Source organism: Helianthus annuus, chromosome 11 (assembly GCF_002127325.2).
Source record: "Helianthus annuus cultivar XRQ/B chromosome 11, HanXRQr2.0-SUNRISE, whole genome shotgun sequence".
Classification (NCBI taxonomy): Eukaryota; Viridiplantae; Streptophyta; class Magnoliopsida; order Asterales; family Asteraceae; genus Helianthus; species Helianthus annuus.
The window spans coordinates 147058320-147083880 of NC_035443.2; the positions used below are offsets into that span (position 1 = coordinate 147058320).

A 25561-nucleotide genomic window follows, 5' to 3' on the forward strand; every position below is an offset into this window, starting at 1 on the left:
ATTTGGGTTGTAGTTGATCGTTTGACCAAATCAGCCCACTTTCTGCCAATACGAGAAGACTACAAGGTAGAACGATTAGCCCGAATCTACACCGACGAGATCATTTGTAATCATCGTACGCCTCGTGACATCATCTCTGACCGTGACGCTCGGTTTACTTCGAGATTATGGGAAACGATTCAAGCAGCTCTCGGTACGACGCTTAACTTAAGTACCGCATTCCATCCCCAAACCGACGGACAGACTGAATGAACGATCCGTACTCTTGAAGACATGCTACGTTCGTGTGTCATAGATTTCGGTGGTAATTGGAACAAATATCTGCTGTTAGTCGAATTCTCGTATAACAACAGTTATCATACCAGCATCCAAATGGCACCATTCGAGGCCTTATATGGAAGAAGATGTCGATCGCCTATTGTGTGGCACGAGATCGGTCACTCGCAATTAATCGGTCCTGAACTACTACAAGAAACGACTGACAAAGTCCTCCAGATCCGAGACAACTTGTTGAAAGCTCGAAGTAGACAGAAAAGTTATGCCGATAGACGATGCAAGCCCCTTGAATTTGACGTTGGCGACTACGTACTCCTAAAGGTATCACCTTGGAAGGGTGTGGTCAGGTTCGGCAAGAAAGGGAAACTAGCGCCTCGATATGTTGGACCTTTTAAGATTCTGGAAAGGATCGGAAAAGTCGCCTACAGACTCGAACTATCGGAGGAACTTAGTGACGTCCACCCGACTTTCCATGTGTCAAACCTCCGAAAGTGCCTGGCTGAGCATGATTTAATTGTACCTCTCGATGACCTCCAAATGAACGAAACGCTGCACTTCGTGGAAAAGCCTGTTGAAATCATGGATCGCCAAACCAAGCAGCTCAGATGCTCGCGCATTCCTAGTGTGAAAGTCCGATGGGAAGGCAAAAGAGGCGCAGAGCTCACTTGGGAACTCGAAAGCGACATCAAGGCAAAGTACCCGCAGCTGTTTAAGTGAAAGTCTAGAGAGAGAAAGTTCTCAAAAGTGATTCACGGTGTTGTCTGATACGGCTTCGGCTTAATTTCGGGACGAAATTCCCTAAACAAGGGGAGGCTGTAACACCCCATGTTTCCAAAAGTCAAATTCAAAGTCAAGATTGAAGTCAAAGGAAGAAAAGATCGCTAATTGCGATCTGTCCCTCGTTGCTCAATCCCTGTTTGACTTCTTTGACGGTAGTTAGTCTATTTTATGTTTACGTTAGTTGTATTATGTGGAGTAATCAATTACAATCGAAGTAATCGAAGTTTATTTATCGATGCGAACCACTTTACGACTGTGAATAATAGGAAGTAACAATGCGATAAAGTCAATTAATCAGTAATCGAACTAATCTAATCAATCATCGAACTCGAGACTCGAATTACGCGAATTTTGGTTGTTATTATACGTGTGTGTGTGCCTTATGTGTTACTTGTGCATGTTTATTTATGTTATATGTGGTGATCAATCGAAACGCAATCGAAACTCAATCGAACTCAATCGAAATCGAATCATGATAACTGGTGGAGAAGAGATAGTGCGAGATATAGATGCTTGTATGTTAGATATAGTGGTTGGGATTAAAAGTAATTTGAATAGGAAACTCCATCGTACCCGCATCGTCCTCAATCGAAATCGAAATATCGAAAATCATTGCACCGAACACTCGAATCGTGCAGCTGATCGATCAGGCTACCAGCCAATCGAACAGCCAGCCGATCGGACTGCTGTCCGATGGACATGCTGTCCAATCGAGCTGCCTGGCCGATCGGCCAGCACTTTCCTCATTTGGCATCCTATAAATACCCCTTGTCACTCTCAAACTTTCTACTTTTGGAAACCTCTGTCCGACCAGCTCGTGTTCCCCTCTTTTTCTCATATTTCTCTCGATTCCGGTAAGATTTCGTCCTAAATCTTGTACTTTTCTTGATCTACACACACTCCTACACCTTTCTACATTTCAAATCTTAACTTTTAACCGTGAAATCATCAAGATTCAAGTGTTCTAGGATGATGTCATCATGGGTTCTTGAAGAACTTTATGTTTTGGCCTCAATCCACCAAGAATTACTTGGATCTAACCGATTTCCCCATAAACAAACAAAGATCTTTCGTAGATCTAAACATATACACGGTGAAAAGGATTGAAAGATGGATTTTCCAACTTTCTTTCAACTCTTTTACACTCAATGCCTTCAAACTGATGGAAAACGAAGCATGTGCCGACTTACCAATCATTCTGGTGGTTGCATGGCTCAAGATCCGGATTCTATCCACGAGGTTAACCGACTTCAGGTTAAACATTAAACTCCGTTTCAAACAGTTCACCGGCCGGATTTGGGTGATTCCTGTCCGATCAAGGGAACCAAGTAAGGACGAGGGATCTATGGTTCGACTCGTTGTCAAAATACCTCCACAAAACGACAAACAATCAGAACAACCAAGTGTTAGATGAACAGGCCGACCAGGTCAGGGTGCTGACCGATAGGACTGCTGTCCGAAAGGACAGCCAGCCGATCGGACAGTCAGCCGATCGACTGGCCAGCCGATCGGCTAGCACATGGTCCCACACTTAATCAAATTATTTTGAGGACTAGTATTGAACGAACTGCTGTTCGATCGGTCATGAGATACTATACTTCAACACTTAGTCGATTTTCAACATGTTCAATGCACTACGAGTGTCACCCGATCGAACAGCCGTCCGATCAGGTGACACCCTGCTGAGAACTTATCTTGCTAAAAGTACCTAACCGATCGGGTTGCCGGCCGATCGAACGACCGTCCGAACGACCGACCTGAAAGGTAAGGACGCTTCAATGTTTTCAAATGCTACAACGAAAACTTCAAAGGTCAAACACATCTCACTCTAAGGAAGAAACAATCCACTCGAACAGCCATCCGATCGGCCTATCGACCGACTGGACAGCTGTCGGAACTGACTGTCAACCGAACGGTCAGCCGTCCGATTGGACTACCGTCCGATCGACCAGCTGTCCGACTCTCCAACACTTGTTTTCCGTTTTACGTGTTTCTTATCTTATGCTATCGAACTATTCAGGCTAACCCTACTCTCAAGCGCTCCCTTCAATCCATCAACCGATGTGAGTATACTCGATCCCTTTTTGCTTTCAGCACTTTTGGGTGTTACATACGTTACTTATACGAAATCACATCGAACACACTACGCAACATTTCAAACGCTAATCATTACCGCATGTATTACGTGACTAAATGAATGCTTGTTGTTATGTTTACACGTGGAATGTTGTCTACCTGCCTTAACGACGATAGTACTATAGTTTGGACTCAGCACCCGTTCACACGGGGGTTGTTAAGGACAATTACTTGCATGGATTACGGTGGTAATCATGTATTGCGAACTGCCTCGGGCAGTCAACCCGCAGTCATTGGTATCGATAGATCCATGTCGATAATTAACATGCTTCGTTTTCCTCTGTGTACGTGCTGGTTATGCGTAAACTATTTCGAACTCTATTATGCTATTATCAAACTTGTATGCTCACCTTTACATTTTATGTATTGACTTTATTTTAACGTATGTGACAGGTGTTTAAGGTGTTTTTCTGCTAGGAAAGCAAGGCTAGAATAAAGCTCTAGAGCCCAACAAATAGTTGTCTGTAGTGGTCAAATTAAGGGTCTCTAGAAGCAGATAAACAATTGTTGTTTATTTAAATCTGAGTTGTCGGAACAGAATATTTGCCTGGATTTTTGTTTGTAATAATTTATTTTACTGTTTGAGATACGGTATGGGACGTATTATCTAAATTGAATAGTAATGATAAATGTTATGGAAACTTCTGGACAATCTGTTTCGCTCAGTGCCATGCCCCGATGATTCCACCATCGGTTGGGGTGTGACATTATTGATGCCGAAATCCCTATAATTCCCCTAAAGTATCTTAAATTTTTGGACAATGAGCAAGTTTACCCCCTCTAAAATAGCTTGGCTCTCTTGTACATGTTGCTTCAAAATGTGTACACAATGTAAAATTACCATAAGGGTAGAAAACCCAGTTTGCTTAATAAAGTAGTATAGATTATGTGTGTGGGTGTGTGTTGTGGGGGGGGGGGTAATGGAACATAAAATAAATAAATTAGCTCAGTTAATTTTGAAAAGAATTCAACAACTACATTTAAAAAAACTTTCTTCAATTAAAAATAAAATTCAAGGGCTACTTAAAAAAATTATTAAATTAAAATAAAATTTTGAACCCTATATATACAACCCTTTATTTTATTTTTCCTCATACCCTCAACACTTTCCAAATTTCATTATCAATTCTCATACAAACATTAGTTCAAATCAACCCTTTATTTCTTAATGCTAATATGATATTAATGCAATTAGCCATTAAGCCGTGCAAAAGAACTTATGTGTGATGAGTTTGACAATATGTATATGTAGAGAGCACCATACCAGAGAGGATTCAAGTTTTAGATGATCAAAGAGGTAACACAAATATATAGAAAGAAGACCATGAAGGGGTCGTCCGTCCTTGGAACTAGGGCTGTCTTTTTTAATCGAAACCCGAAACCCAACCTGAAACTAAAGTCAATCGAACCCGAAATAGATGAAACCCGAAGAACCCATAACCTACTAACTGTAAACCCGAACCCAAATATAGTTCTATGGATTGGTTAACGGGTTGAATAATGGGTAATTGGTTTAACCAAAAAAACCCGAAATAGCTTTAAAACAATTAGCATATTTTCTATAAAAGGACTTAATAATCCTTTCTGTTCCATGATGAAACCAACCACAGCATGTTTGCAGTCAAAGCTAAAGTTCCCGATGCAGCTTTTCACGTCAACTTTTATTGTAGATATGATCCTGAGTTGGAGGCTGATCATTCAAGTTTGAGGTCAAACTTTTCGCAAGAAGGAGAGGATGATAGGGTTACAAATGGGTCGGATGCTACAAATGGGTCAATATGCGGTCATATGGAGCCCCATGATGGAGGTTAAAAAACAATGCAAGGCATTTACCCACGTCACCACCATGAGTGGGTTATTCCCACTTCTTTTATTTCAATGTTTCTGCAGTTATTTTCTAAGCTTTACCTAGTTGTTTTTCTTGCTTCAAAAGTAGTACTTTAGTTTGTTTGTTTTCCCTGAATTTAGGACGTGAGTTAGTGGGTTCCATTCTATATGTAAGCAACTTTTGAATGTCAATGGAGGTGATTTTTATTTTTAAAATTTTCGACTGTGTTTTCTCATTTTGAGTTACCAGTTTGTTATTTTCCATTGCTAGCTCAAGTTTGGCCACTTGTGTGGTGTTCTTTGGACCCTGATCGTGAGTCTCGGTGGTGTTTCTGTATCCAAAACTTTGTTTAGGTTCGCCCGACGGAATTGATCAAGTGGTGTTTCTGTATCTTGATCAGCCGTTGTCATTCATTTCGTTTGAAACTTCAAAAATCCTATCCGTTGATACTTTGATTTACAACATCTGGTATTAGAGCCGAAACACCCTTCGTTTCGTCTCCAATCCATTCCGTAACTAACAATTTATCACCATTTATATCAGCCTTCATTTTATAGCCATGGAACAACAAATAAAAGACCTACAAGATCAAGTGCGGGAGTTAACTTTTGCCATACAAAGACGAAGAGACAACGACCGAACCCCTCCTCGGTACAGACCTGATGATGAATATGATACCGATGAGTTCTTCAATACCGGTGACTATAACCCTTATGGTCGTCGATCTCCTAACAACCGAAGCCATACCGACATCAAAGTTGACATCCCCGAGTACGATGGGAAGCTTGACCCGGACGACTTTGTAGAATGGCTCCGAACCGTTGAGCGAGTATTTGATTATAAGCAGACTCCAGAGGAAAAGAAGGTCAAAATTGTCGCCTTAAAATTACGAAAATATGCTTCTACCTGGTGGGCCAATGTATGTTGGAAAAGAGAACAAAATGGGAAGGATAAGGTGAGGAGTTGATCGAAGATGAAGAAACTGCTTAAACAAAAATACATGCCTACGTATTATCTCCAAGAAAACTTTTCCAAACTTCATTTTATTAAGCAGGGTACACGGTCCGTTGAAGAGTGTTCTCAAGAATTCGAATTCCTTATCATGAAATGCGGGTTAAATGAAGATGATCCTCAAACATTGGTGCGATATCTCGGAGGCTTAGAATCAAAGTTCGCCACTATAGTGGAGTTACAGCCCTATTCCACGTTGGCTAAGCTTACCCTTCTTGCACACAAAGTTGAAGCCCGACAGAAGAATCAAACCAAGATGGAATCGACAAAACTAACCGGTAAGCCGCCCTACACTGCACCAACTTCTTCTTCACTACCGTTGTCGGTTCCAACACCTTCCAAACCCATTGAGATACCTGAGAGTTCGGGAACAACCTCGAAGAATACAAGGCGATGTTTCCATTGTCAAGGATTGGGACACATTGCATCTGAGTGTCCCAACAAAAGAATCATCACTTTAACCGAGTTTGAAGCTTTGACCAAACCAAAGTATGATGAAGAAATAGGTCCACAGCAAGCTGAAGAGGAGGTGGTAATAGGCCCAGATGAAGGAGACTGTTTAATGATTCAGCGGGCGCTAACTGGGTCCGTAATTAAAGGTGACAACATGCAACGAGAATCGTTGTTTCTTACCCGCTGCACTATACGGAATAAAGTATGTTCACTGGTCGTAGACAGTGGAAGCTGCACTAATGTAGCTTCACAAACCATGGTCACAAAGTTAAACCTACCTATAGAGTCTCATCCTTCACCTTATAACATACACTGGCTTGATAACGGAAAAGGTATTCGTGTATTGAATCGTGTTTTACTCTCATTCACTATTGGACATGAATACAAGGATGAAATCTATTATTCCAATGCATGCCACATGTTGTTGTGCCGCCCTTGGTTGTTCGACAGAAGAGTTATTCATGACGGATACAAGAATACGTACTCCTTTGTCAAAGATGAACAAAAAATAACATTGCTCCCATTGGCCCCCACAATTGCATTTAACAACCGAACCTTAGTTGCTGATCAATTTTTATCGTTGTTATCACATGATCCGTTTCGACTGGAAGAAGCGTTATTCGAAGGACAAAAAGCAATCGGTCCCGATACTAATCACGAGTTGGAGTGGGACGAACAAAGTAGCAACAACCACAGCATGTTTGCAGTCAAAGCTAAAGTTCCCGATGCAGCTTTTCACGTCAACTTTTATTGTAGATATGATCCTGAGTTGGAGGCTGATCATTCAAGTTTGAGGTCAAACTTTTCGCAAGAAGGAGAGGATGATAGGGTTACAAATGGGTCGGATGCTACAAACGGGTCAATATGCGGTCATATGGAGCCCCATGATGGAGGTTAAAAAACAATGCAAGGCATTTACCCACGTCACCACCATGAGTGGGTTATTCCCACTTCTTTTTCCATGTTTCTGCAGTTATTTTCTAAGCTTTATCTAGTTGTTTTTCTTGCTTCAAAAGTAGTACTTTAGTTTGTTTGTTTTCCCTTAATTTAGGACGTGAGTTAGTGGGTTCCATTCTATATGTAAGCAACTTTTGAATGTCAATGGAGGTGATTTTTATTTTTAAAATTTTCGACTGTGTTTTCTCATTTTGAGTTAGCAGTTTGTTATTTTCCATTGCTAGCTCAAGTTTGGCCACTTGGGTGGTGTTCTTTGGACCCTGATCGTGAGTCTCGGTGGTGTTTCTGTATCCGAAACTTCATTTAGGTTCGCCCGACGGAATTGATCAAGTGGTGTTTCTATATCTTGATCAGCCGTTGTCATTCATTTCGTTTGAAACTTCGAAAATCCTATCCGTTGATACTTTGATTTACAACACATAATACATTCCATGTCTTCAATATCCTCCATTCTTAGCGACATACAAGAGTTGTTATACAAAATCATTTTTATAGTGTTCGCTAATAACTAATTCATTTTCTGTTAAACTAGTTCATTTTCTAACCCGAAACCTGATCTAACCCGACCCGTTCTAAACCCGAACCATTTAACCCGAACACCGAAGAACCCGAACCTAGAATGGTTTCGTTTATCGGGTTAAATATTTAGCTTTGAGAACCCGAAAAACCCGAAACCCGATTAAAAACCCCGAAAAACACCCCTATTTGGAACGACTACTTTGTTTCAGTGCCGGCTCTAGCCTAAGTCAAGTAAAGCTGCTGCTTTGGGCCACAAATCCTAAAGGGCCTTATTTTTTTAATTTTTTTTACTAGGTTAATTTTAGGCATGTGGATTAAAAAAGTTTAACTAGGGCAGAACGGGTTGTGGAATAAAAAGTTTAACTAGGGCAGAAAAAACTATATGGCCGCTAGAAAAGAATTGTGGCCATTCTTGTCCACTATGTAATCAAAATCAAAAGTTGGTCTTCCAAAGTGGACCACGGAAAGGTTTTGAATTCAGACTAAGTCATTATTCGAATCCCTGGCATGCCTAAGAATGTTTTATATATATATATATATATATATATATATATATATATATATATATATATATATATATATATATATATATATATATATGGTCTATTTAGATTTATGAGTTTTTTGATGTTATATAATTCTTTTGAAGTTGTGTTGCTGATTTGATATGAGTTTGCTGATTTTTAGACCTACCTTTGATACTTAACTTACTCTTAATTTGGTAGAAAGAAGGTTTGATTTTGAACCCTATATTTCTTTTTATGTTCTTGTTGTAATCCACATCTTAGACTTTGGATAACAAGCTTGATCCATAGATGGAATAAGTTAGAGAAGATATTATCAAATTACATAAGGTATATTGTGATACCTATATATAATCAAGTTGTATTTAATTATATGAAAGCCATGCTTAATCGTTTTTGAACACTTTTATGTTTTTTACGCTAGTAGATAAAACGAGCAAAAATTTGTAGTGTTGAGGACAATTATTTTTTAAAAAGCCTTATTTTTTGAGTTTACTTTAGGCCTCAATAAACGTTGAGCCTGTGCTGCTTTGTTTTAGAGTTGATATCGATTTGGGGTTCTCCAAGCTAGTTGGGAAATTTTACGAGGTCCACCAAGAATGTGGAGCATGAAAGCAATAAGCAATATGATGAGGATTATAGATGACGAAAGACATTTCACATCTAAAGATGATAAATATTTACCGACAACAAAATTTGAACATAGACGGATAGCATATTTTGAAAATTTACTTGGCTAGGTTTCAAAATTTACATAATAATGAAGCTCATCATATGCTTCGAGCAGATTTAGTAAAACATATATGTTATCTACGAGCTAAGTTGTTATTATTATGTTTTGTAGTTTTAATTTTTGTGTTATGTAGTAACTAAAACTTTTATGCAATATATCATTTTTTATTTTAATTTGGAATATAAATTTAAATATATTATTTATATACTATTATTTTGCAACATGTTAGTGCAATGTGGTGTTGTAAGTGGGGCTTTAATTGTGGTTTATGCTATTTTTAGTTGTACCATGTTTTTGGTTATTTGTACATTATTTATAAATTTATATACTATTAATTTGGTGGTTTATGCTATTTTTAGTTGTACCATTTATTTGGTTATTTGTACATTATTTATAAATTTATATACTATTAATTTAGAACATTTGTATGTATGTTTGGTTGTAAATTGTGCTTAAGTGGCTGTACCTTAATCAAATAATGATTTCATTACCTTACCAAATTCAATATGTTTTGTATACATGTATGGTTGTAAATTGTGCTTAAGCGGTTGTATCCTAATCAAATAATGGTTTTATTATCTTACCATATTCAATCAGTTTGATCCATTCAAAGTTGTGTTGTTTTATTTGTAAATTATTATTATTTATAATAATCTAATTAATTTAGCCAAAATCTTGTATAAATATAATTTGCAACATATTGATACAATGGTTGTTGTAATGTATGGATTATGGTTTGTATAATGGTAATGATATATATTATATATAGATTACGATGAACCTGTCAAACGGGAAAAAATAGACGCGAGTTCTAGATCAACTTAGTTATTTTATTCTATGTTTTACGTTTCGGTTTAATTTCTTCGCATTAACACGCCGCAACATCAGTGTCGGTGGTCGCTGGCAATAGTGTAGCATTAGTGCTCGCCCCCCCCCCCCCCCCCACAACGCGGGGCTACTTAATACTAGTTTTTGTTTAAGTAATACGAATTTCAAAAAATGGTTTAGTGATAAACATACAGGGGCGGAAGAGTTAAAGGCGACCGGGAGCAACAGGTGTGAAGAATAAGAGCATTCACATTCTATCCATCAAAATATGTGAAGGGGAGTTTTTATATTATAAAGGCTATAAAAAGTGGTTGTGAGTGGAGGAGAGAAAAAATGTTACTGTTCATCTGTATATTTGAGAGGACACTGTTCATCCACTATAATTTTTTTTAATATATATTGAAAGTGATTGTGAGTGAAGGAGAGAGAAAAATATAATGATAATATTATTTAATTGAAAAGGAGAGAGAAAGTTATTTGTTTTTAGTGGAAATATATTGATATAGGAGTTGTTTTTTTAGTGAAATGTATGTATAATTTGATGGATTGGATGTGAATGCTCTAAGGAATTAAGGAGCATCGTGGATAGAACTTAAAAAGATATTATATTAAAATATTTAGTCAAATTTTATTCAAGCAAGCTATGACAAATGACAATCCAATTGAATTCTGACGTCTTATCCAAATATCCTAGTTTCATTTTATCCTAAATTGCTATTAACATTAATCGTATACTATACATTTTAACATATTTTCGAATCTTCCACAGATTATTAATTGGTTACAAAGTAACCTGTTTTTTACAAACCGACTTGTTCACTGGTTGTCGATTAGATCATCGGTCTAGTTTTAAAAACATTAGACTTTAAGTTAAAAAGTCAGTGACTAGATTGATGTTCGTTTCTTCTTCTTTTTATTACGAGATAATAATTTTTTTCATGTTGATCCGCTCATGTTTGGCACCCGTTGACAAAAGATACTGAATCTGTCACTGTAAATAGAAAAGTAAAAATAAAAAAACAAATTAAATAAAAATATTATTGAAAGGAGACGTAACATAACATAAGCTTTCTAAATGATAAATGAAAATCTGATGTGATATATTTGAATGAGTTCAAAAGTGGGTGCGATGGAGGGGTATTATTCGGATAAGGTCATATTAGAGAATTCGCATCCCTTTTATCAATTTATGTTTTTTTAACAACCAACAGAATTAATCACGAGCACTCTCATGACACTTATTGGATCAAACGGAATACTCCAGTAACCTGAGTCCACCACCAATTCCGGGGAAAACCTGGTAACCCACCTGCCCGTAGACACGACGGTGAAATTACCGGTAAAACCCGTTTGGCTCAAGGATCGAACTCAGGTTTCACTGGGTCTCTTATCATTGTCCATCAATGTCTCACTCTGCACCAAGTGGGAGTTAACTTGCATCTCTCAAGAGAAATGCAAGCTTTCCACCACTTGATATAGAGATCTTTGGCTTCTACCAATTTATGTAAGAGTGTTTTTTATATTATAAAAAGTGGTTGTGAGTGGAGAAAATAGAACAAGTAATGATAAGGTATAAAAATATTATTTAAATTAAAAAAAAGAAAAAGTATATTATTTTTTAGTGTAATTATAGGGAAGAATGACGGAAAAGATATGAATTTTCTCAACCAAATCAAAAGAGAAAGATTGAAATAAAAAGAGAAAGATACTAGTGTTTTTGTTTGGTCATTAAAGGTTATTGTAATGTAATTTAACTAAATTGGAGTTAATAATTTTTTTTTGAGTAAAATGCCCGAATAGTTTATGTGGTAATGTAAAATAACACCTATAGTCCTCAACTTTTGAAAATTACACCGGTGTTCCATGTGGTTTGACAGTTTATTACTTGGATAGTCCCTGAAGTAGATGTCCGTTAGTTTTCTCCGTTAAATCTATGTAAAATGACAAAATTTCCCCTTTCTCTTATTAAATAATGAAATATACCAAAACTACTCTTTATGTGATAAAGTAAATCTAGATCAAAATCACTTTTTACCACAACCACCACAAAACCTCCACTGTCTCTAACAGCAACTGCAACCACCACTGCCTCCAACCAGAACCACCACGTCACCGTCTCCGTTACCCACTCGGTCTCTCCTCTCTCTTTCTCTCTTCCGACCACTCTCTCTCTCTCTCTTTGAAGCCACCGGTGACTCCTAACGGCCTCCTGTCACTGCTGCCTAGTGGACTCATCGGTATCAGCACCGCCTTTGAAGATTCCACCGAGTAAACCTCCTAACGAAGCTGGCGTAACCGTTAGGGTTTTCCGATCTCGTACAACGTGATTACCGTCAGATTGAAGGAACCGGTGCTTGTTTCCGCATCGGAAGATAGATCTGCTGTTGTTGACGCATTCTCGTGATGATTGAAGGTTTTTGGTGAAGTTAGGGTTTAGTGAATGACAAAAATTGGAAGTGAAAATTGAGGAGGATGAAAAGGAGAAGGCGTTGTCGTGTGAGACAGATGCGAGCGTCATTGAATTGATGAAAAGTTACAGGCATTATTGTTGTGTGATTGTGATTGAAATTGTGTTCGCCATGAAAGGAAGGAGGAAGAATACCTGCAACTTGTTTGTTTGTTCGTTTGGGGAAGAAGATGATGAGTGGGAGAAAATGAAGAGATTAAATTGATTTTTGGATAAGGTGTTGTTAGAAGATTATTAGGGGGAACAAAACTTCCTTTGGTCCAACACAAAATCTCATTAGAAGGGGTAATCATCTCATTTTACATAGATTTAACAGAGAAAATTAACAGACACCTACTTCAGGGACTATCCGAGTAACAAACTGTCAAACCACAGGGAGCACCGATGTAATTTTCAAAAGTTGAAGACTATAGGTGTTTTTTTACAAAACCATTTTACTCTAATTTTTTCAATCCCCATTTTCGGAAAGCGACTCGTTGTACAGAAATGATAAATAATATGATTGATAATAATTTGTATTGTATGGTTCAAGGTATTATAATCCATAGACCTGATCACTTTACTCACCATAACACAATTACACAATCAAAATGCGTAATAATAGAAAAAAAAAAACTATTTATCATAAAAGTAAAGTTTTAAAAAATAATTTATAACTACTTAACTAAAAGAGTAAATTACCAGTTTTGTCCTTTATGTTTATATCAAATTGCAGGCGCTGTCATTTTGGCCAAAAGTTTACAGGCGGTGTCCTTAACCTTTCAAAATCTTGCACGTTTTGTCCTTTAGGCCAAACCTGGTTAGAAATCTCAGTTAAAAACTTTCATATGCAATGCACATGAGGGTAAAATGCTAATTTCCCTCTCAACCTTTACACTTTCCCTTTCTTCTTCAATGTTTAGAGAGTAAATTACAAGTTTTGTCCTTTATGTTTACATCAAATTGCAGGCGCTGTCCTTTTGGCCAAAAGTTTACAGGCGGTGTCCTTAACCTTTCAAAATCTTGCACGTTTTGTCCTTTATGCCAAACCTGGTTAGAAATATCAGTTAAAAACTGTCATGCGCAATGCACATGAGGGTAAAATGGTAATTTCCCCTCAACCCTTTCAAACTCAACACTCTCTCATCATCTTCCCCAAATTTCTAGGGTTTAATCGTCCACATCAATCCTCTGTATAATCAATTCTAGGGTTTAGCTGATTGAGGAATTTGCACTTTTCCTTCGTTTGTATAATCAATTCTTTGAGGATGTTACACGAGTCAATTTAAAAGGGTGCAGTCAGCAATTAAATAAACAATATTAACATCAATAAGAAATTTCAAGAAATGCTACCAAACATTTAGAAGCTCTTTATGTGAATTAATCAATAGATTGTATTGTGATCATACATTTAAACCCTCTCCAACTCTGCATTATGTTTCTCTAATTCGTCTTTAAACTCTTCTCTCCATCCCTGAATCAGTCTTTCTTGTTTCTTTATAAGATCAGTCTTTGTCCTCAGTTCTTCCTCCATCATCGCAATATCCTGCAATTTTTTTTTCAGAATTACAGACCCGAACTAACATCATAGAATAGCAGCTTCCTTGGGGTGTGGGTCAGCTGATTTAAATAGGTGTTGATTACCTTTCGTGATATTTTTTCTTTGGTTGGCTAATCCTCACGCTGCAAACCGATAAAATATCCGACGGCATAACATATCCGATCGATAGCATGAAGCTCTCGTCCAGGAAGACATGGGAGTAAAAGAATTGATTATACAAACGAAGGAAAAGTGCAAATTCCTCAATCAACTAAACCCTAGAATTGATTATACAGAGGATTGATGTGGACGGTTGAACCCTAGAAATTTGGGGAAGATGAAGAGTGAGTGTTGAGTTTGAAAGGGTTGAAAGGAAAATTACCATTTTACGCTCATGTGCATTGCACATGATAGTTTTTAACTGAGATTTCTAACCAGGTTTGGCTTAAAGGACAAAACGTGCGTGATTTTGAAAGATTAAGGACACCGCCTGTAAACTTTTGGCCAAAGGACAACGCCTGCAATTTGATGTAAACATAAAGGACAAAACTTGTAATTTACTCATGTTTAAACCTGCAACAAAACCAAAATGAAATCAAGAAAAGCAAAGCACCTCCTGTTCTTCCTCTTCATTCTCTTCCCCCCTGGTTATTGATTTCATCGTCTTTAACCTAAGTGGGGAGGGTAAAGTTTCCATTTTTCCAACAAAATAAGCAAAACCCACATGTTCTTTATCAAGATCTAATCAATTTGCTTTGTGGGTCTTGTTCTTTTTCTCATTTCAACATGGATATTGATAACATCGAATGGATTGGATGATGAAATCCCATATCACCATCATAATATTAACCATCACAATCATAATTACCCAAACACTCCCCAAAATCCGCATCCGAAAAATCATAATGTTAATGTTGTTCCTTCAACTATTAATCCCACAACCAGTGTTCATGAGCTTCTTGAATGCCCTGTTTGTACTAACTCAATGTACCCTCCAATTCATCAGTTTTTTCTTTTTAATTATTGTAATTGATAATATTGAATGATAGATTTGGTTCTTAATTTTTTTTTTTTTTTTGGTTGATTTTGTTAAGCTGCTTTTGATTAGGGATTTGACCTATGTTGATTGTGCTTTATATGTTGAATTATTGATAATGGATCAAAGTTGATGCACCTCAAGAACTTCTGTCTCCCCCACTTCAGACCTGTGGTAGATTGAAATTATGCAGCTGTTTTGCTTTCATCGTTGAAATTGTGTGATGTTATGAAATCCATGTAATGGGATTTTGATTTTGTTGCAGGTTTAAACATTGAAGAAGAATGGGAAAGTGTAAGTGTCAGGGTTGAGAGGGAAATTACCATTTTACCCTCATGTGCATTTGAAAGGCCCCAAACCTGGCACCCTACAGTCGGGTCACATCACAGTGCACTGTTTGAAAATAAGTCTTTTCTCAAAAATGCGCAGCGGAAATTTTAATTAAAACAGTACTTGATTAAATAAAAAGTCAAAATGTTATTTAATTTCTAACAAGTCGAATGCATTCCACCAAATAAACGAGTAATCCTATCTGCTAGCCAAGAGCAACACCGACTCGAATCACACACCTGCAAAACAATCTAACATACATGCAAAAGTCAGCTACGCTGAATGAGTTCTAATAGTTTAAGTTGAAGTATTTAAAACACATCACAAACACTTTGTTTGAAAACCAAAACACCATCGTTGTAAACTCACCAATGTTTATAAAAAAAAATATTAACATCATTTTAAAGTTTAATGACTCGAACCCGTAACCCAAAACTCCACCCATATCCTCAGTCTAACCATCCTACAAGTAATCCTTTCCGATATGGATCAGCTTACTTAAACACCAAAGGACAACCCGCAATGGATCTTAATTCATAAGACCATTAACCAAACCGACTCGTATCTAGGACATAACAATTAATGGCCAAAAAAAAAAAAAACATTCGTCACCCATATCATTTAACATCATTCGTCAACTACACAAATAGTCATCATTTACCCACCATTTTTCTAACGTGAAACACATAAGCACATAAGGTGGGAACCTAACACATCAGTTGTTGCCCGTAGGCTATCATCATTTACCCTCGTCAGGGCACCCTCGTCAGGGTTTCGTCTCCTCCAATTTGACCCCGAAGAGTCCGTCACCCGCATAATACCCCGAAGGGTTCATCGTTGCCACTAGGGCTAATCATCTAAACATCTCAGTGATGTTTCTTGTGACCTGACGCCACCCCGAAGGTGATGCCGCCATCACAAATTACCCGCATCTCGTGACCTGACGCCACCCCGAAGGTAACGCCGCCATCACTAGTAATCCACATCTCGTGACCTGACGCCACCCCGAAGGTAACGCCGCCATCACGAGCAACCAACATCAAGCACCTCAAGGATGCTAATTCACATAAGGCATAAAAATACACACATAATGTTAAAAGCACGTTAACTACTTGACAACTACTACCTTCACCATCTCGCTACCACTAAGGTTCGAAAACTATGGTAGAATTATCAAATAAAATTTATCACGACACAAATCGTGCTTTTAATACCGACACCTACCACACCCCATCCCTATACGACCTCGACATCACTAAATAAAATGTGATTCGCCCATGCAGGACTAATAAATCCCGATTAATCACCACGTCGTATAAAACATTATTCGTGGGAAAACATTTATAAAACATTTTAATCGCAAAACTCGTTAATATATAAAACTCGTAACCACGTATGAAAAACATGTATGCTAGCCCCGAAAATATTTAAGAAAAAGGGGATTAGAACTCACAGGTTGCGAAGCGTCTAAATCCACATGTCAAACTGCCTCAAACTACGCACTGCCACGCATATCCTGTAACCGGATAACTCTAAGTTACTATCTAAATTTATAGTTTATAAACAATATAAAACACATAAAATTCCCGAACACCCGTGCCTAGCTACTCGCAAACTCCAGTCTCATTTACAACATGCACCGGATCGCTCCCGACCTGTTTGAACCCGCGACTCGCACCGCGGTCCCAGGCGTGCCACCACCCCACAAACTCTCACGAAACCCAGTAGTCATACAATTACATCATCCTCATCATTTTAATATTAACTTGAGATTATATTTCATAAAAAAAATGCATGTCATAACATGAACCACATTACTCATCACCTTCATCATACCCCACGCATACGTACCCCTTTAACAGTACATGCATTATTTTATTTAGCCTACCATGAAAACCCCAAAGCTCTAGGCAATCTGCCATTCATGTCACGTATGAATAACCACCAATACTCCTTTGTTAATTATGGAGTTTCATGCACACATACATACATTCCATGCAAAGCTTATTAATGCTTCCTCATTAGAAGCCATGAATCTCATCCAACCCAAACCATACGCTCCATGCCTCCACTTACAAGCTCCCATGTCTAAAACCATGCATATAAAACCCACATCACCATATGATATTCACACACCCACAACACCACCGTGATCATCACGGCCACCATCGTCATTCCCATCATCGGCCGAGCACACCACCTTCATCATCACCATGTATCTTTAACAGCAACCGTCCGACTCCATCGCCGCCACCATGCGGCATCATCATAACCCACCATGCGACTTCGCATGTCTCTGAACACCCAATCTTCTACACACCATCGCTACCTGCAACCAAACGCCATTCACCACACGCCTCATTGTCATCGAATGGCCTAATCTCCTCACACAACCCTAACCGACCACCTCCTTAGCCGTCACTTGAACTTCCACCAATGCTCACCCTCGCAACCTCCACCTTCACTCGCCCGAATCCGAACCCTTTACACCGTCATAACCACATTCGACCACATCTGCCACCGTGCACCGCTCCCCGTCCCCGAACAACACAACCACAGCCGATCACCATCGCCACCGTATACTCCACTCGTCAACATCCGTCAACACATCGTCACCGTTCACCAACATGACACCGACATCGCGTCACACACTCCCCGTTATACCATAGACAAACCGAAATAGCCTCATATAAATCAAAACATAGTAACATGTAAGGATGGATCAAGAGATTACCTAAGTCGCGAGTCAAAAGATCGGATACACAGCGAACCGTCGTAAACCGCCAAGTTGCGTCTTCTCGTTTGCTCCTCGTGGCCGTCGCACAGTTAGGGCTATACATGCCCTATGGGTTCTTTTTAATTGATATCAAAACCCACAATTACGCTTGGGTCCCTAAACACTCACATGTTGATATCTTTTCTCTAAAATAATTAAAATCATCTTTCAATTATGACACTTGGGTCCCTTAACAAATTTAAACCAAGATATAGGCCCAAAGATATTTAAAACCCGTTAACGAATCTTTCGATAAAATCTGGGTTGTCGTTTAGTCTAAATATTTATTTGTCGAATTTTTAGGATGTTACAAGTCTATCCCCCTTAAAAGAGGATTCGTCCTCGAATCCTGCTCGACTAAGACCATTCGTATTCACCACCTCATATCTGTACGTGCATATTTCAGTTTGACACCCTTTCACTATAAAGCATTATGATCATCACATTTATCTTTAATCGTTTCGATAAAAACAATAGCCAAAAAAAACATTTCCAGATGACTTCTTCCAACCTCCCAGCTCATCTTATTCGCTTGTGCACTCATCGTACGATGTTTCGTTAAACCCCACCTGTTAGACACCCCTGTCTTGTGATTTGAGTCTCTATATGTCGGTCGCTATAGGCAACCTTCATAATCCCCTATGCGTTGACCTTCGCATGAAGGTTTCATTGGCAGAAACCAATCGCCCGATCTGTAACCTATATAGTCATTTCAACATCGCTTACCCTGTCATGATAGCATCATTAGTACCGTCAAGTTTCGTAACTATCGCTTGCTCGTCGACACACCTACCATGTTCCATCGGTAATTCCAATAGTCACGCCAATGTTGTCTCCGAACTTGGGAATCTGAGCACCTCCTGACGTTTCGACACAGTCCATCGTATCCAGAAATAGGGCATACCGTGCCCGCAATTGGCCTTAGAATCATCGAAGCCCGATGATTATCTCAAAATCATGCATTAATAACCATCAGTCGTTTCATCTCAAGTCGAAATATTACATTGTCACTTAGCGTTAAGTCCCTTAGCACTGTCACAGATCCAACATGGTTGCATTGCTAACCGCCTGTGTAAGGAAAAGATACACTCCACACCAACATTTGTAACTTGAGTTAGGACCACACATCCTAATGCTAACGTGACGCTCAATAACATCACATATATGCACGCCGCCAAGAACATATTCGAGTGTCAACACATCGTACATCTAATTTTGTTACAATCAGTCACTAGTTCAAATGGTCCATTATCTTCAGGAGATATGGTGCATCACCTCTCCTTTGCCTATCTCCATAAACACCGTTAGTACCAATAACATCGTCATCGTCGCGTCCGGCTATAAAGTCCATCGATTGCCCTCCTTTCCTACTAAAGCACAACTTCCATCGTCTATTACATTCGTCTGTCATCTCATCCCAACACTAGAATTATTGAGTTTATAAGTCTTGAGAAGGCGTGTCAATCAAATCTTCCACGGAAGTCTCTTCCCGGAAGTTGCCACCCCACATCGTTACTCAATGCTAAATCTTTCAACATCGTTTTCATTTCGCCATAGTCGCCTAACGGACCACGCATGCAAGAAAAAAAAAATGCTTCTCGCGTCGTATCCTATGACCTCGTCCATCGACTTCGTATTTTGCAGCTTATATGGTGCACGTAACTGTCACACACCTAGAAAGGCGTCAGAACACCTAGCGTTTTACCACCACGTCGTTCGTCACGAGAAACATCAAATAAGATAAGGGTATTCTATCACGCACAAAATGACACGTCCTACACAAGACTAATCGTCCTAGAAAATACCATCACAACATTCAAAACAACAAAGCATAATATGCTCGCTTTATAGTACCTCAACTACCCTCCTCTTATGTCATATACTCAATTTCTAGACCTGGGTAAATACACTTATCTCGGTTTGTGGCTACAGCCACTAGTCAACCACATAATCGTATAAAATTCACATGGTTGTACCCTTCATGGGTTGTACCAATGATCATGCTAAACACCATACCTAGGCTAGAAACGTCTACACAATCTCTATAGGTTGCGTTAAAGTAACCATTCACATAACATCCCTATAAACAAATACATACGCAACGCGCAACCAAGATCGTAAGTACACAAAATTCACAAACCATGTCTACACTGGTATATTCACATAAATTGGTCGAGAATGACCGTTATAGCACGTCAAAGATTATGTCGGTATAAAATCAAGCTATTCAAGCAGTGCCACATGGGCACGCTTAACTACAGATAATCCAACATCAACAACATATATACATACTGACGTCTAAATCACAGAATGCACATAGCAAGACTCATAAATGACTCCATCCTTAATTAACAGACGATAAAACAATGCAATCTCATCTAAAGGCAAAATGCCATCATCAACCCGTGGTTAGCCACCAACCCAAGGCAGAACATTCGCATGATTCATTCCAGGTCATTATTTAGAACATGGGAAGTAACAATAGACAGCCAATAGCGTTGATCAAGTGCTATCGGTTGTCCGTGTTACTGCAGACATTCTAAGCATTTCCTGTCACGGTCATACTAGTGCTTTACCTTTCACGCAATAAAACACACAATACAAAGAAATTTCAATTACTAAGCACAACACGTAACAAACACCTCTTGGCTTGCGGATACTCGTGGACGCATTCGTTACTTTGGTCCCATTACAGTTTAAGTTTAAGCATCAAAGAATGCCTATTTCTCTTAAACTACTGCTCTGATACCAACTTGAAAGGCCCCAAACCTGGCACCCTACAGTCGGGTCACATCACAGTGCACTGTTTGAAAATAAGTCTTTTCTCAAAAATGCGCAGCGGAAATTTTAATTAAAACAGTACTTGATTAAATAAAAAGTCAAAATGTTATTTAATTTCTAACAAGTCGAATGCATTCCACCAAATAAACGAGTAATCCTATCTGCTAGCCAAGAGCAACACCGACTCGAATCACACACCTGCAAAACAATCTAACATACATGCAAAAGTCAGCTACGCTGAATGAGTTCTAATAGTTTAAGTTGAAGTATTTAAAACACATCACAAACACTTTGTTTGAAAACCAAAACACCATCGTTGTAAACTCACCAATGTTTATAAAAAAAAATATTAACATCATTTTAAAGTTTAATGACTCGAACCCGTAACCCAAAACTCCACCCATATCCTCAGTCTAACCATCCTACAAGTAATCCTTTCCGATATGGATCAGCTTACTTAAACACCAAAGGACAACCCGCAATGGATCTTAATTCATAAGACCATTAACCAAACCGACTCGTATCTAGGACATAACAATTAATGGCCAAAAAAAAAAAAAACATTCGTCACCCATATCATTTAACATCATTCGTCAACTACACAAATAGTCATCATTTACCCACCATTTTTCTAACGTGAAACACATAAGCACATAAGGTGGGAACCTAACACATCAGTTGTTGCCCGTAGGCTATCATCATTTACCCTCGTCAGGGCACCCTCGTCAGGGTTTCGTCTCCTCCAATTTGACCCCGAAGAGTCCGTCACCCGCATAATACCCCGAAGGGTTCATCGTTGCCACTAGGGCTAATCATCTAAACATCTCAGTGATGTTTCTTGTGACCTGACGCCACCCCGAAGGTGATGCCGCCATCACAAATTACCCGCATCTCGTGACCTGACGCCACCCCGAAGGTAACGCCGCCATCACTAGTAATCCACATCTCGTGACCTGACGCCACCCCGAAGGTAACGCCGCCATCACGAGCAACCAACATCAAGCACCTCAAGGATGCTAATTCACATAAGGCATAAAAATACACACATAATGTTAAAAGCACGTTAACTACTTGACAACTACTACCTTCACCATCTCGCTACCACTAAGGTTCGAAAACTATGGTAGAATTATCAAATAAAATTTATCACGACACAAATCGTGCTTTTAATACCGACACCTACCACACCCCATCCCTATACGACCTCGACATCACTAAATAAAATGTCATTCGCCCATGCAGGACTAATAAATCCCGATTAATCACCACGTCGTATAAAACATTATTCGTGGGAAAACATTTATAAAACATTTTAATCGCAAAACTCGTTAATATATAAAACTCGTAACCACGTATGAAAAACATGTATGCTAGCCCCGAAAATATTTAAGAAAAAGGGGATTAGAACTCACAGGTTGCGAAGCGTCTAAATCCACATGTCAAACTGCCTCAAACTACGCACTGCCACGCATATCCTGTAACCGGATAACTCTAAGTTACTATCTAAATTTATAGTTTATAAACAATATAAAACACATAAAATTCCCGAACACCCGTGCCTAGCTACTCGCAAACTCCAGTCTCATTTACAACATGCACCGGATCGCTCCCGACCTGTTTGAACCCGCGACTCGCACCGCGGTCCCAGGCGTGCCACCACCCCACAAACTCTCACGAAACCCAGTAGTCATACAATTACATCATCCTCATCATTTTAATATTAACTTGAGATTATATTTCATAAAAAAAATGCATGTCATAACATGAACCACATTACTCATCACCTTCATCATACCCCACGCATACGTACCCCTTTAACAGTACATGCATTATTTTATTTAGCCTACCATGAAAACCCCAAAGCTCTAGGCAATCTGCCATTCATGTCACGTATGAATAACCACCAATACTCCTTTGTTAATTATGGAGTTTCATGCACACATACATACATTCCATGCAAAGCTTATTAATGCTTCCTCATTAGAAGCCATGAATCTCATCCAACCCAAACCATACGCTCCATGCCTCCACTTACAAGCTCCCATGTCTAAAACCATGCATATAAAACCCACATCACCATATGATATTCACACACCCACAACACCACCGTGATCATCACGGCCACCATCGTCATTCCCATCATCGGCCGAGCACACCACCTTCATCATCACCATGTATCTTTAACAGCAACCGTCCGACTCCATCGCCGCCACCATGCGGCATCATCATAACCCACCATGCGACTTCGCATGTCTCTGAACACCCAATCTTCTACACACCATCGCTACCTGCAACCAAACGCCATTCACCACACGCCTCATTGTCATCGAATGGCCTAATCTCCTCACACAACCCTAACCGACCACCTCCTTAGCCGTCACTTGAACTTCCACCAATGCTCACCCTCGCAACCTCCACCTTCACTCGCCCGAATCCGAACCCTTTACACCGTCATAACCACATTCGACCACATCTGCCACCGTGCACCGCTCCCCGTCCCCGAACAACACAACCACAGCCGATCACCATCGCCACCGTATACTCCACTCGTCAACATCCGTCAACACATCGTCACCGTTCACCAACATGACACCGACATCGCGTCACACACTCCCCGTTATACCATAGACAAACCGAAATAGCCTCATATAAATCAAAACATAGTAACATGTAAGGATGGATCAAGAGATTACCTAAGTCGCGAGTCAAAAGATCGGATACACAGCGAACCGTCGTAAACCGCCAAGTTGCGTCTTCTCGTTTGCTCCTCGTGGCCGTCGCACAGTTAGGGCTATACATGCCCTATGGGTTCTTTTTAATTGATATCAAAACCCACAATTACGCTTGGGTCCCTAAACACTCACATGTTGATATCTTTTCTCTAAAATAATTAAAATCATCTTTCAATTATGACACTTGGGTCCCTTAACAAATTTAAACCAAGATATAGGCCCAAAGATATTTAAAACCCGTTAACGAATCTTTCGATAAAATCTGGGTTGTCGTTTAGTCTAAATATTTATTTGTCGAATTTTTAGGATGTTACAGCATTGCACATGAAAGTTTTTAACTGAGATTTCTAACCAGGTTTGGCCTAAAGGACAAAACGTGCAATATTTTGAAAGGTTAAGGACGCCGCCTGTAAACTTTTGACCAAAAGGACAGCGCCTGCAATTTGATATAAACATAAAGGACAAAACTTGTAATTTACTCTAACTAAAATGGTATAGTTCTGTGAAAATTAACCAAAATTAATACACACACATCTTTTGCTCATCACTTTCTCAACTGTCTAGGGGTTGAGCGTCATAATGAAAGTGAAAACACTTATCACGTACACATTAGGCCATGGGGTATGGGGCGGGAGTTTGGGCGTGGGTTGGGGGAAAACGCCAAAGGCACCATCCCGGGTGGGCTTGGGTTGGGGCGTGGCCCCTTGGGGCTTGGCTTTTAAGCCGGGCGGGGGGCGGGGGAGCAACTAACATGGCGGGCTGTGAATGGTTATAAATATATATATATATATATGTATATATATATATATATAGGATAGGAGTTGGCCAGAAAGTCCAAATTTCCTAAAAAGTGTAAAAAGTCATAAAACACCATAATGTCAACCATAAAACACACCAAAAACCCACAAATAATATGATGAAGATTACTAAAACATCATATATGTGGGTTTTGTGTTGTGTTTTAGATGTTAAGGCTCTGATTGTGGAATGACAAAAATTATTGTGTTTTATGTTGTTTAGCATTGTGTGTTTTATATTCATAGTTCTACGATGCTGTGTTTGAAGTTTTATGGACTATTAGAGTTTGAATATGGTGTTTTAGTAATATTCGTTTATTATTTGTGAGTTTTAGGTGTGTTTTATGCCTGAAATTATTGTGTTTTATGACTTTTTACACTTTTTAGGAAAAACACACTTTCCGTAGGATCCCCACTCTATATATATATATATATATATATATATATAGGGGAAAGATAAATCGAAAACCCATGTGAGTTGAGAAAACCCAAATAAACCCTATGTAACATTTTTATTTTTTTCTAAAAAAATAGGGAATGTAATATAAATGTACACGGACCTGTTTATGAAAAAAAATGTAAAAAACGCTTACTAGTTTTTTTTTTAAAAAATGTTGAAAATTTGTATGTTACATTTTTTTTGGGCATAGATATTATGTAACCTGAAATTTGTAACATTTTTTTAAAAAAAACTATTCGGTGTTTTCTTGTGTTTCTTTTTTAAAAATGTTCAAATATATGTATATTACATTTCCTGTTTTTTTAAAAAATGTTTCTTGAGTTTACATGGGTTTTTTACAAAGGTTTTCTGAGTTTTCTCAACTCAAGTGGGTTTTCGATTTATTCTTCCCCTATATATATATATATATATATTAAAAAAAATATATTAAAAAAAAAATACTGAACCCAAGCCCCAACCCAAGCCCCACCATACCCCCTTCAAAGTGGGTTGAAGACTTGAGTTTTGAATTTCCACGTGTCATTGTGTCAACTCAAGCCCCAACCCAAGCCCCACCATACCCCATGGTCTTAGCTTGGGTTCTTTAGAGGGCAAGAAACGAGTGGGCCTTCTCGCGAG

At 38.8% G+C, this 25561-nt stretch overlaps 2 long non-coding RNA genes across 2 annotated transcripts; both read right to left on the minus strand.

Moving 5' to 3' along the window:
- Positions 1-15424: 15424 nt before the first annotated feature.
- LOC110934988 lies at positions 15425-18240 on the minus strand. The gene is made up of 3 exons (XR_002588777.2): positions 18132-18240; positions 16851-16913; positions 15425-15648 (listed from the first exon to the last, which is right to left on the minus strand). It is a non-coding gene; the product is annotated as an uncharacterized LOC110934988 (long non-coding RNA).
- A 2801-nt stretch (positions 18241-21041) lies between these two features.
- On the minus strand, positions 21042-23756 carry LOC110934987. The gene is made up of 3 exons (XR_002588776.2): positions 23648-23756; positions 22367-22429; positions 21042-21164 (listed from the first exon to the last, which is right to left on the minus strand). It is a non-coding gene; the product is annotated as an uncharacterized LOC110934987 (long non-coding RNA).
- Positions 23757-25561: the final 1805 nt, after the last annotated feature.